Source organism: Nelumbo lutea, chromosome 1 (genome assembly GCF_056320005.1).
Source record: "Nelumbo lutea isolate HS-2025 chromosome 1, American lotus-T2T, whole genome shotgun sequence".
In the NCBI taxonomy this organism is placed as follows: Eukaryota; Viridiplantae; Streptophyta; class Magnoliopsida; order Proteales; family Nelumbonaceae; genus Nelumbo; species Nelumbo lutea.
In genome coordinates this window covers 104,835,353-104,843,594 of record NC_142684.1, presented here as the reverse complement: position 1 = coordinate 104,843,594, position 8,242 = coordinate 104,835,353, and positions in this window count along the sequence as shown.

Genomic DNA, 8,242 nt, shown 5'->3' with positions numbered 1-8,242 from the left:
CGAATATTGTCCAAAATACCTATGCAATTACTTTCGACCAAAATGTTTATTTTCCAAAATTACTCTTCATATCAATCACTACCCAAAGCACTTCCAATCTCTTTTGTAAAATTGATTTATTTTTCAAATTTTCCCTTCATATCAATTGCTTAAGCAATTTTAAACCTTTTTTTTTCGTTGTTAATAAGGTTTGTATTATTTTTACCATAGAAACCAACCTCAATAGTAATTGCAGGTAGGGGTGCTCACGGTTCAGTTACCGTGGGGTATTTTTTCAAACCGAACCGACCTGATTGGATTTTTAAATATCAAAACTGAAACCGAACAGATGCAATTGGTTCACCGATTAACCAGTGGATCGGTTAATTGTGGTTCGAATTTTTGGTTTTTTATGTACATAAAATAAAAAAACCCTAAAAATGTCGATGGTTGCTGTCGGTGTTGGACTGGTTGGTGTTGGTGGTTGTTGGCAGAACCGTAGAGAGGGGGGGAGAGAGAGAGAGAGAGAGAGAGAGATCCCACATGCTTTAAAACCACCGCCCACAGGCAGTCGACAGATGCTTTAGATGCTTCAAAACTACCAACGTGGTGCTGGTGGTTGTCATGGGCCACACGATAGTCTGAGAAATACTAAGAGTCGAAGAAGATTAGAAGAGTAAGAGAGAATGAAAAGATAACGGAGAGACTAGAGAAACAAGAAAAGACAGAGAGTGAGAGAAGCTGAGAAGGTTTGGTTTCGAATTTCAAACATCAAAGAGACAAAAAGGCTTAAGTGGTTCCGAGTTTCAAAGAGAGTCTAGTAGTGGTAGACTAGGAGACTGGCAAAGTTTCGAAGAGAGTGAGACTGGTAGTCTGGCACTCTGGCAGACTACCGAACTTTCAATTGGTTCAAAGGGAGGTTGAAATTAAAAGTCTCTCAGACTGTCGAACCTTTTTGAAAAATAAAAAAAATAATATAATAAATATATATATATATAATATTATATAAATATTATATATATATATATATATATATATATATATATTGGTTGGTTTAGTTAACCATCGGATTTTTTAAATGGTTAACCGAAACCGAACCGGTTAGTTCGGTTTTGGTTCAATATTCTTAAAAAACTGAAAAACTCGCCGAGGCCAAGTGAATAAACCTGTGCGCACAATGGCTTTTTCGATTTTCCCCTTCTTTGAAAAATGAGATGCCTAATTAGTAAGTAATGGATTTTCAAAATTTTCAAATGGTGCACACTCGCAGAGGCCGAGTGAATAAATCTGGGCGCACACTCTCTCCTTTTCAATTTTCCCCTTCTTCGAAAACTGAGATGTCTAAGTAATGGATTTTCAAAATTTTCAAATTTATTATTTCCCACTCCCAAGCTTTGTTTGATTGTCTTTGTCTCTCTCATCTCTCATCTTCGCGGCTCTGCCATCTCTTAAGCTTTCACTTCAGGTGACAACAACCACTAACTAGTCCGACATTGGCGAATCATTGGCCACCACTTCGCCCTCGCACGCTCACCCCTCTGTCATTCTTGTTCAGTTAATTTTTTTTTTTTGAATTTGAGTGCAAAAAAAAACTGAAAAACCAAACCACGATTAACTGATCCACGGTTAATTAATAGACCAGTTAACTGGTTACATCTTGGTTCAGATTAAAAAAAAATCGATCAGGTCGGTTTAGTTCAAGAAAAAACCCCACGGTTTGGTTAACCAAACCGTGAGTCCCTACCCCTAATTGCATGGGCATCTTTGACACATTTGTACCTCTTGTTAAAGGATTCTAACAAAGGGGATTTACTTGCAATTATGTCAAAAAGTTTAGATGATGTAATTGCAATTACCAAACTTTAGGAGGTTTCAACAAGTTATCATAATTTTTAAATCAAATGACCAATAATCAATCTTCTCGACTCCAAAAGTGAATGTGCACTAAAACAATGCATACATCTAGACCTAGCAATTTGGTTTATGGGTCGGGTCGGGTCGGTTTGGGTCAAAACACTTTCGGTCAATTTTAAGTCGGGTTGAATCGACCAATGCTAGACCCTAACCCTAAATGTTCGGGTTAGGGTTGACCCATAGGTTAATTTGGGTCATCCCTAATATAAAAGGAATTAAAAAAAAACAATACATGAAATATTCCAAAATTAAAATAAATAACATTAAAGTTCCCAATATAAAATAAAAAAAGTTGAACATTGAACAATCAAAAGAAATAAACGGTAAAGAATAAAGATTAAAAAGCAAATACTTCTAACAATATATAAAACATCACAATTAAACATGGCAATTAGGTCAGCGGGTTGACCCATGACCCAACCCAACCCAAACCTGTTCCTTTCGGGTTGGGTCAAGTTGGGTCTTTTTCAAATTCAAGTTCAAGTAGCTACATATGAGACCCTAAACTTGTTTTTTTGGGTTGGTTGGGTCAACTTTTTGCTAGGTATACATACATTAAAGAACATAAACAAGCATAAATAAAGAAATTGATAAAATTTAGGCTCTGTTTGGTGTCATGAGATGTGATGGGAAAAAATGGGACAATACATCCCAATTCTTGGGGTGTAGGATCCCACAATTTTGGTAGGAAATAAGTGGGAATGGTGGGGAAACTTGTTTTACAATAAAAAGCACATACCTTATAGTATTTCTAAGAAAAATAATTTAATGTTTAACAATTATTTAAGAAAAATGTTAAATTATGAATTAAGTGATAAATATTAATAAAATAAAACATTAATGATAAAATATAAGCTAATAAAAATTAAAATATTAAAATTGTTAATTATTTAAAAATTAATCATTGATAATAAAATACTAAATCATAAGAATATTATTAATTAATAATTAACAACAAAATAAATAATAATTAATTAATTAATTAGTGAATAATGCAATAATTATTTTATTTTTAATAATTTAATTAAAAAATAATAAATAAATTAAAATAAATCGTTAATCAACAAAAACACTAATAATTAATAATAAAATATTAAAGTTGTTAAATAAAGCATATGTTTTAAGAAAACGAAATATTAATAATTCTATATGAACTGGTAAAGATCAAAACATTAATTAATTAAATATTAATTTTATATAATTAATAATGAAATAATAAATAACAAAATTGTATTAGGAACTAAATAATAATTAAGCTAGAATTTATTACAAAACAGGTCTTAATTAATTAAGTAATTAATGGATAATGAATAATAAATATGTTAAATAATTAACTAAAATTAATAATTAAATAGAAATATTAATCGGGTGGTTTTTTCACGAATTCTGATTTTCAATGTATATATGACCAAACCAGCGAGGACCTAGCATGGTTCAATTGGTTCATATGGTCCGGTCCGGTTTTCTGAACATCGGTAATTAATTATCAACATTTTTTGTTCAACATAGTTTTTTTTTTTTTTAAACGTAACAAAAATAAAATAAAAGGAGGTTTTTTTTTCTTTTAAAACTGGATTTTTATGCACAAAATAATTTTGTCAAATTAATTTATTGACTAGTTTCTGGCTTCACCAACGGGAAAAGCATTAAGCATGGAAAACCCATGAGGCACTCCAAATGAAGCCTTAATGCTTGCTTCTCAAATAAGTAATGTTTGATTTTCTAAATTTAAAATTCACTAATAATAGAATAGTAAAACATTCGCACTGTATATAATTCTTTACAATTACAATGGATAAACTCTTAAAAATTACATAGTCTACACGATCTGTTTCTTCTTCTTCTTCTTCTTCTTCTATTTAGTGGGAACCACATTAAGAACGAAGCAAAGATTTGAGCCTTGGGCGGGTTGTGGGAGACGAAAAGACCAGACTTGCAATGAGTGAACCTTGGGGCGCCATTCTTGCAGAGCAACGAGGTCGTTCCACGCTCCATTCAGCACATAAGAGTAACTACTGCCGAAAGAGTTCCACCGAGTAAAATTTAGTGTCCATAATCTGCACTCCGGATCCACAACCACCACCTTCATCCCTCCATTCGTCTCCTTTCTTAGTCTCTCCCTCTCCTCTTTCGTCAGAAACTCCTCCTTCATTTGCTTACCGGGCATTGTCAAACGGTTATGCCCCCTGCTCAAATCAGTCTTGTAAAGTGTTTTTTCTATCACCCACACGATACTTGTACCTCCATGGCTCTCGATCACGTTCAGCAACTTCTCCGGCATTTTTACTTCTCCGGCCGGTCGTGGATTTAGTAGTAGAGGAGGCTGTAATGGTGGTGCTAGTCCTGAAACAGCATCCATAATCAACTCGTTATTTTTCTCCCCCTTCTCCATCCTCCTCTCTTGTGCCAATTCTTCCATTTCTATCTCAACCAACACCTTCAGGAATTCGAGACCGATCTTGTTCTTCTTCTGATATCTTTTCTTTATCATGCCACTCTTCTCGTCAAAAATCCTCCGGTTCAGTCGCTGATGAAGAAGGATGCCTTTCTGTTGGCGCTTTTCAAGAATATTCTCCTGGTCCATCTTCTGCTGCACCCGCTCTGAAGTTACGTTCGTATTTTTCTGCTTCTCAATTTCGAATGTACGTTGATATCACTCTGAGAATCGTTCTTCTGCTGCCGCTCAATTTCCAATGTACGTTGGTGTCACTCAGAATTGTTATTTATAAGGTTAGTACTGCTAATTCGTTTTTCTTTCTTAACTCCTCGTAGAATTAGGATTATGTAGTGATCGAAAAGAAATAGAAATCGTTAGAGTTAGAGTCCCATCCTAACTGAAATTTGAATTTAAGTTTTGTCGGTTTCTATTTTTAGATTTTAGAAAGTTAGACGGATGGAAAGTAAGAAGGGGAGCATTCGAAGATGGAAAGGAGAAAGGAAAGTTAATTCTCAGCCGCGTTCCACTTACGAAGATGGATTGTGCAAGAAGTCAATAACGGGTATTATATTAGTAACTTCCATGTCTCCGCTGCAACCAGCAGGAGATCTTACCAACTAGTCTCCCATCTAAAATTGCCTTTTTGTGAATAGTTTCAGTTCTTAAGGAGTGCTTTTATGATTTGTTTCTCATGCATTTGATATTCTGTTTTTGCTTTTGGTACATAGTTTTCTAATGGCTTTATTTTTTTTGGGTAAATTGCTGAAACCTCCTCTGAAGTTTCTGGTTGTTGCTGAAACCTCCCCTGAAGTTTGGTAATTACATTCACCTCCCCTTATCTTTCTGATATAATTGCAAATACACCCCCTCTGAGAAAATCTTCTCAAAAGAAACGTGAAAATGTCCAAAATACCCATGCAGTTACTTTGACAAAAATGCTTATTTCCCAAACTTTCTATTCATGTGGCTCACTCCCCTTAAATCCTTCTAATCTCTTTTCTGAAATTGATTTATTTTCCAAATTTGCAATTCATATCAATCACTCAATGGTAAAGCTGCAACTTTAAATTCTTTGTTTTTGTTGTTCGTAAAATTTATTTTGGTTTTTTCTGTCGAAACTAGCCTCAATAGTAACTTCATGGGTATTTTGGACATTTTCATGATTTCTTTTAGAAGATTATACAAGAATGGTTCTGGTTGCAACTGAATCAGAAAGTTTTGGGGAGGTCATTGCAAGTACTAAACTCTAGGGGAGGTTTTGAAACTTCAGGGGAGGCTTTAGCAATTTACCTTTTTTTTTTTTTTTTTGCTGTAGTGGGCTGATGAATATTGCTTTTCTGGTCAATATTATTTTAATGTTGTTTTGGTTTACATACTTCTATTTTCTGTATAATCTCTTAGTAGCTGTATTAAGTGATTTTGTGGTCAACTGGTCTGTTTTCCTGAAGGAAAGATGGGGGAGGGTGGGAAGGAGGTATTGAAGACTGTACAGGAATTTCTCAATGTGGTAACTCACAAGGCCCAAGGACACAAATCAGAGGAGTTGAAGCCTTCAAAGGACAGAGGTGGGGTGGTGGCCGTAGGTGAAGCTACCTGTGAAGGTAGGCTGGTCTTCATTGCATTGAAGGAGGATTGGGAGAAGAGACTTGTAGTGGAAATAAATAGACCACCAAAAGATTGGTGGAAAGTAGCAAAGGAGTTGCTGAGTAATCTGAACCTGAGCTGCACAATTATTTTAACACCTTATGAAAGTGTAAAGCTCTACTGGAGGTTCCAGGTGTTGAGTTGGATTTAGATGCAGCTTGCTTTCATGTGGAGTGTGGTGCAGTCATTGTCTTGAGGTGGTCTCCACTGGCTAATGCCAAGAATTTGAAGTTAGAAGATAAAGTAACAATTGAATCTTGGATCTGGCTTTACATCTTTGGAATTCCGAACTACTTGGGTCAATTGCTGCCTTGTGCAAAGCACATTTACATGGAGCTTTGTAGGGAAGAAGAGAGCCCTTTTGGTAGGTAACAATGACTTGAGCCCTTAAGACCAGTGTTAAACCTAGTGGCTCAACAATCACAGTGTGTCTTGCTAGTGGCTTCTAGCCTTTTTCCTAGGCAGAGTAATGGTACCCCAATAACTGTTTAGAATCAAACATGTACTCCTGAAGGTTCAGCTGTGTGTTTAAATCTGGTTGGAGGGGGTCTTTTGGGGTTGCATTCCAATCCACTTGCTCCCAACCCCAGAAAATCTTGGAACCAAACTCTCTAGGTATGATTGTCAAATTAGTCAGGGCTACTGATAGTCTCCCTGTGTTCATAGAAACCATGGAAGCCCAATCATTGCCTGCAACTTGTCCAGAAGGAGAGTATTGTTTGTAGAAATGGGTGGAGGAGGGAAAGGTAGAGGAGAATGACTGTGAGGGGCAAGGGGAAAGGATTTGGAAATTGATTTGCGATTGTCTAGATGTTATGTTGAAGAGGATCTTAATTCAATGGGGCTGGAAGGACTAGACGGAGATGGAGTTGGGAAGAAGGAAGCATAGGAGATTAGGAAGGATAAGGGGAAACATGAAGGTGAAGTTGTTGGACAGTTGGGTTTGAAATTGAAGGAAGGAGTTTTAGTGTGTATTCTAAGAACAGAGGATGGATAGGGAAATCTCGGAAGACAAAGATGTTGGCGGTGGAAAGATTTAGATCTGATGTAGATGGTGATATTGAATTTAGTGTGGGAGGGGAAAGAAGGAAGGGACTGAATTAAAGAGAGGGGTTGTGCTGGTAGTTGGTCTTTATCTTGAGTTTACGATAAAAGATCATAAGCTAGAATTTGAGTGGATTGGGGAGTGCTTGGAAGAGAAGAATTATAAAGGATCTACTTCGAAGGGAAAGGCCAGGTGCAATAATGTCACAATAAACAAATGTGGCTGAAATGGCTAGGTGGGTTAAAAGTTTGTGGAGTTCTAGAGGTTTAAGTTGGTTTGTATTGCCTTCTTGGGGAGCTTATGGAGGTATAGTCACAATGTGGAGAAATGAGGTATTGGAATCTCTAGAAAAATAATTGGCCAATTTTCAGTTTCTTTTAAATTTAAGAATGTGGGAGATGGGTTTACGTGGGTTTTATCAAACATTTATGGGTCAAATAGTTATAGAGAAAGAGGTCAGTTGTGGGAGGAGCTTTTTGACCTAAGGGTTTGTGAGATGGGCCCCAGTGTCTAGGAGGGGATTGTAATGTGATAAGATTGTCAAATGAGAGAAACAATCCCTACCAGCTGGTCTCTACAAGTATGAGAAGATTTAATGAGTTTATTGATAATTGTGAGTTAAAGGAGATCCCAATTCAACAAACTATCTTCATTTGGTCCAACTCACAAGCCTCATTTGTTCAAAGTTGGATAGATTTTGTGTTCAATACAGAGTGGGAAGAACACTAGGGAGGGCTGATGCCTAGGGCCTCGCCAAGAGTGGAGTGAGGACATAAGGGGTGTTGATTTGGTAGGGATCCAAATTACCAGAGTAGAGATGCAAGAGAGTGCTTTTATCGTTGGGTGTGGGATTCAGGACTGGCCCCTGAGGTATTTGGTATTACCTTTGGGGGGGGATCCCGAGGGAGAGGAGTTTTTGGGAGGGGGTTTTAGAGGGAGTTGTGAAAAGGTTAGCTTCTTGGAAAAAGAATTATATCTCAAAATGAGGTAGGGCAACCTAATCAAGTCTGCTCTTTCCAACTTGCCAACTTAACTTTTCAGTCTTTAAAGCCCCAGTAAAAGTAGTGCAAGAAATTGAGAGATTAATGAGGAACTTCCTTTTGGATTAAGGAGGGATTGGCCACAAAAACTATATTTTGAACTGGAAAGAGGTTTGTAAGACAAGATAGGGAGGTGGTTTGGGGTTGGGACGGTTGGTAGAGAAGAACAAGGCTTTGTTAGGC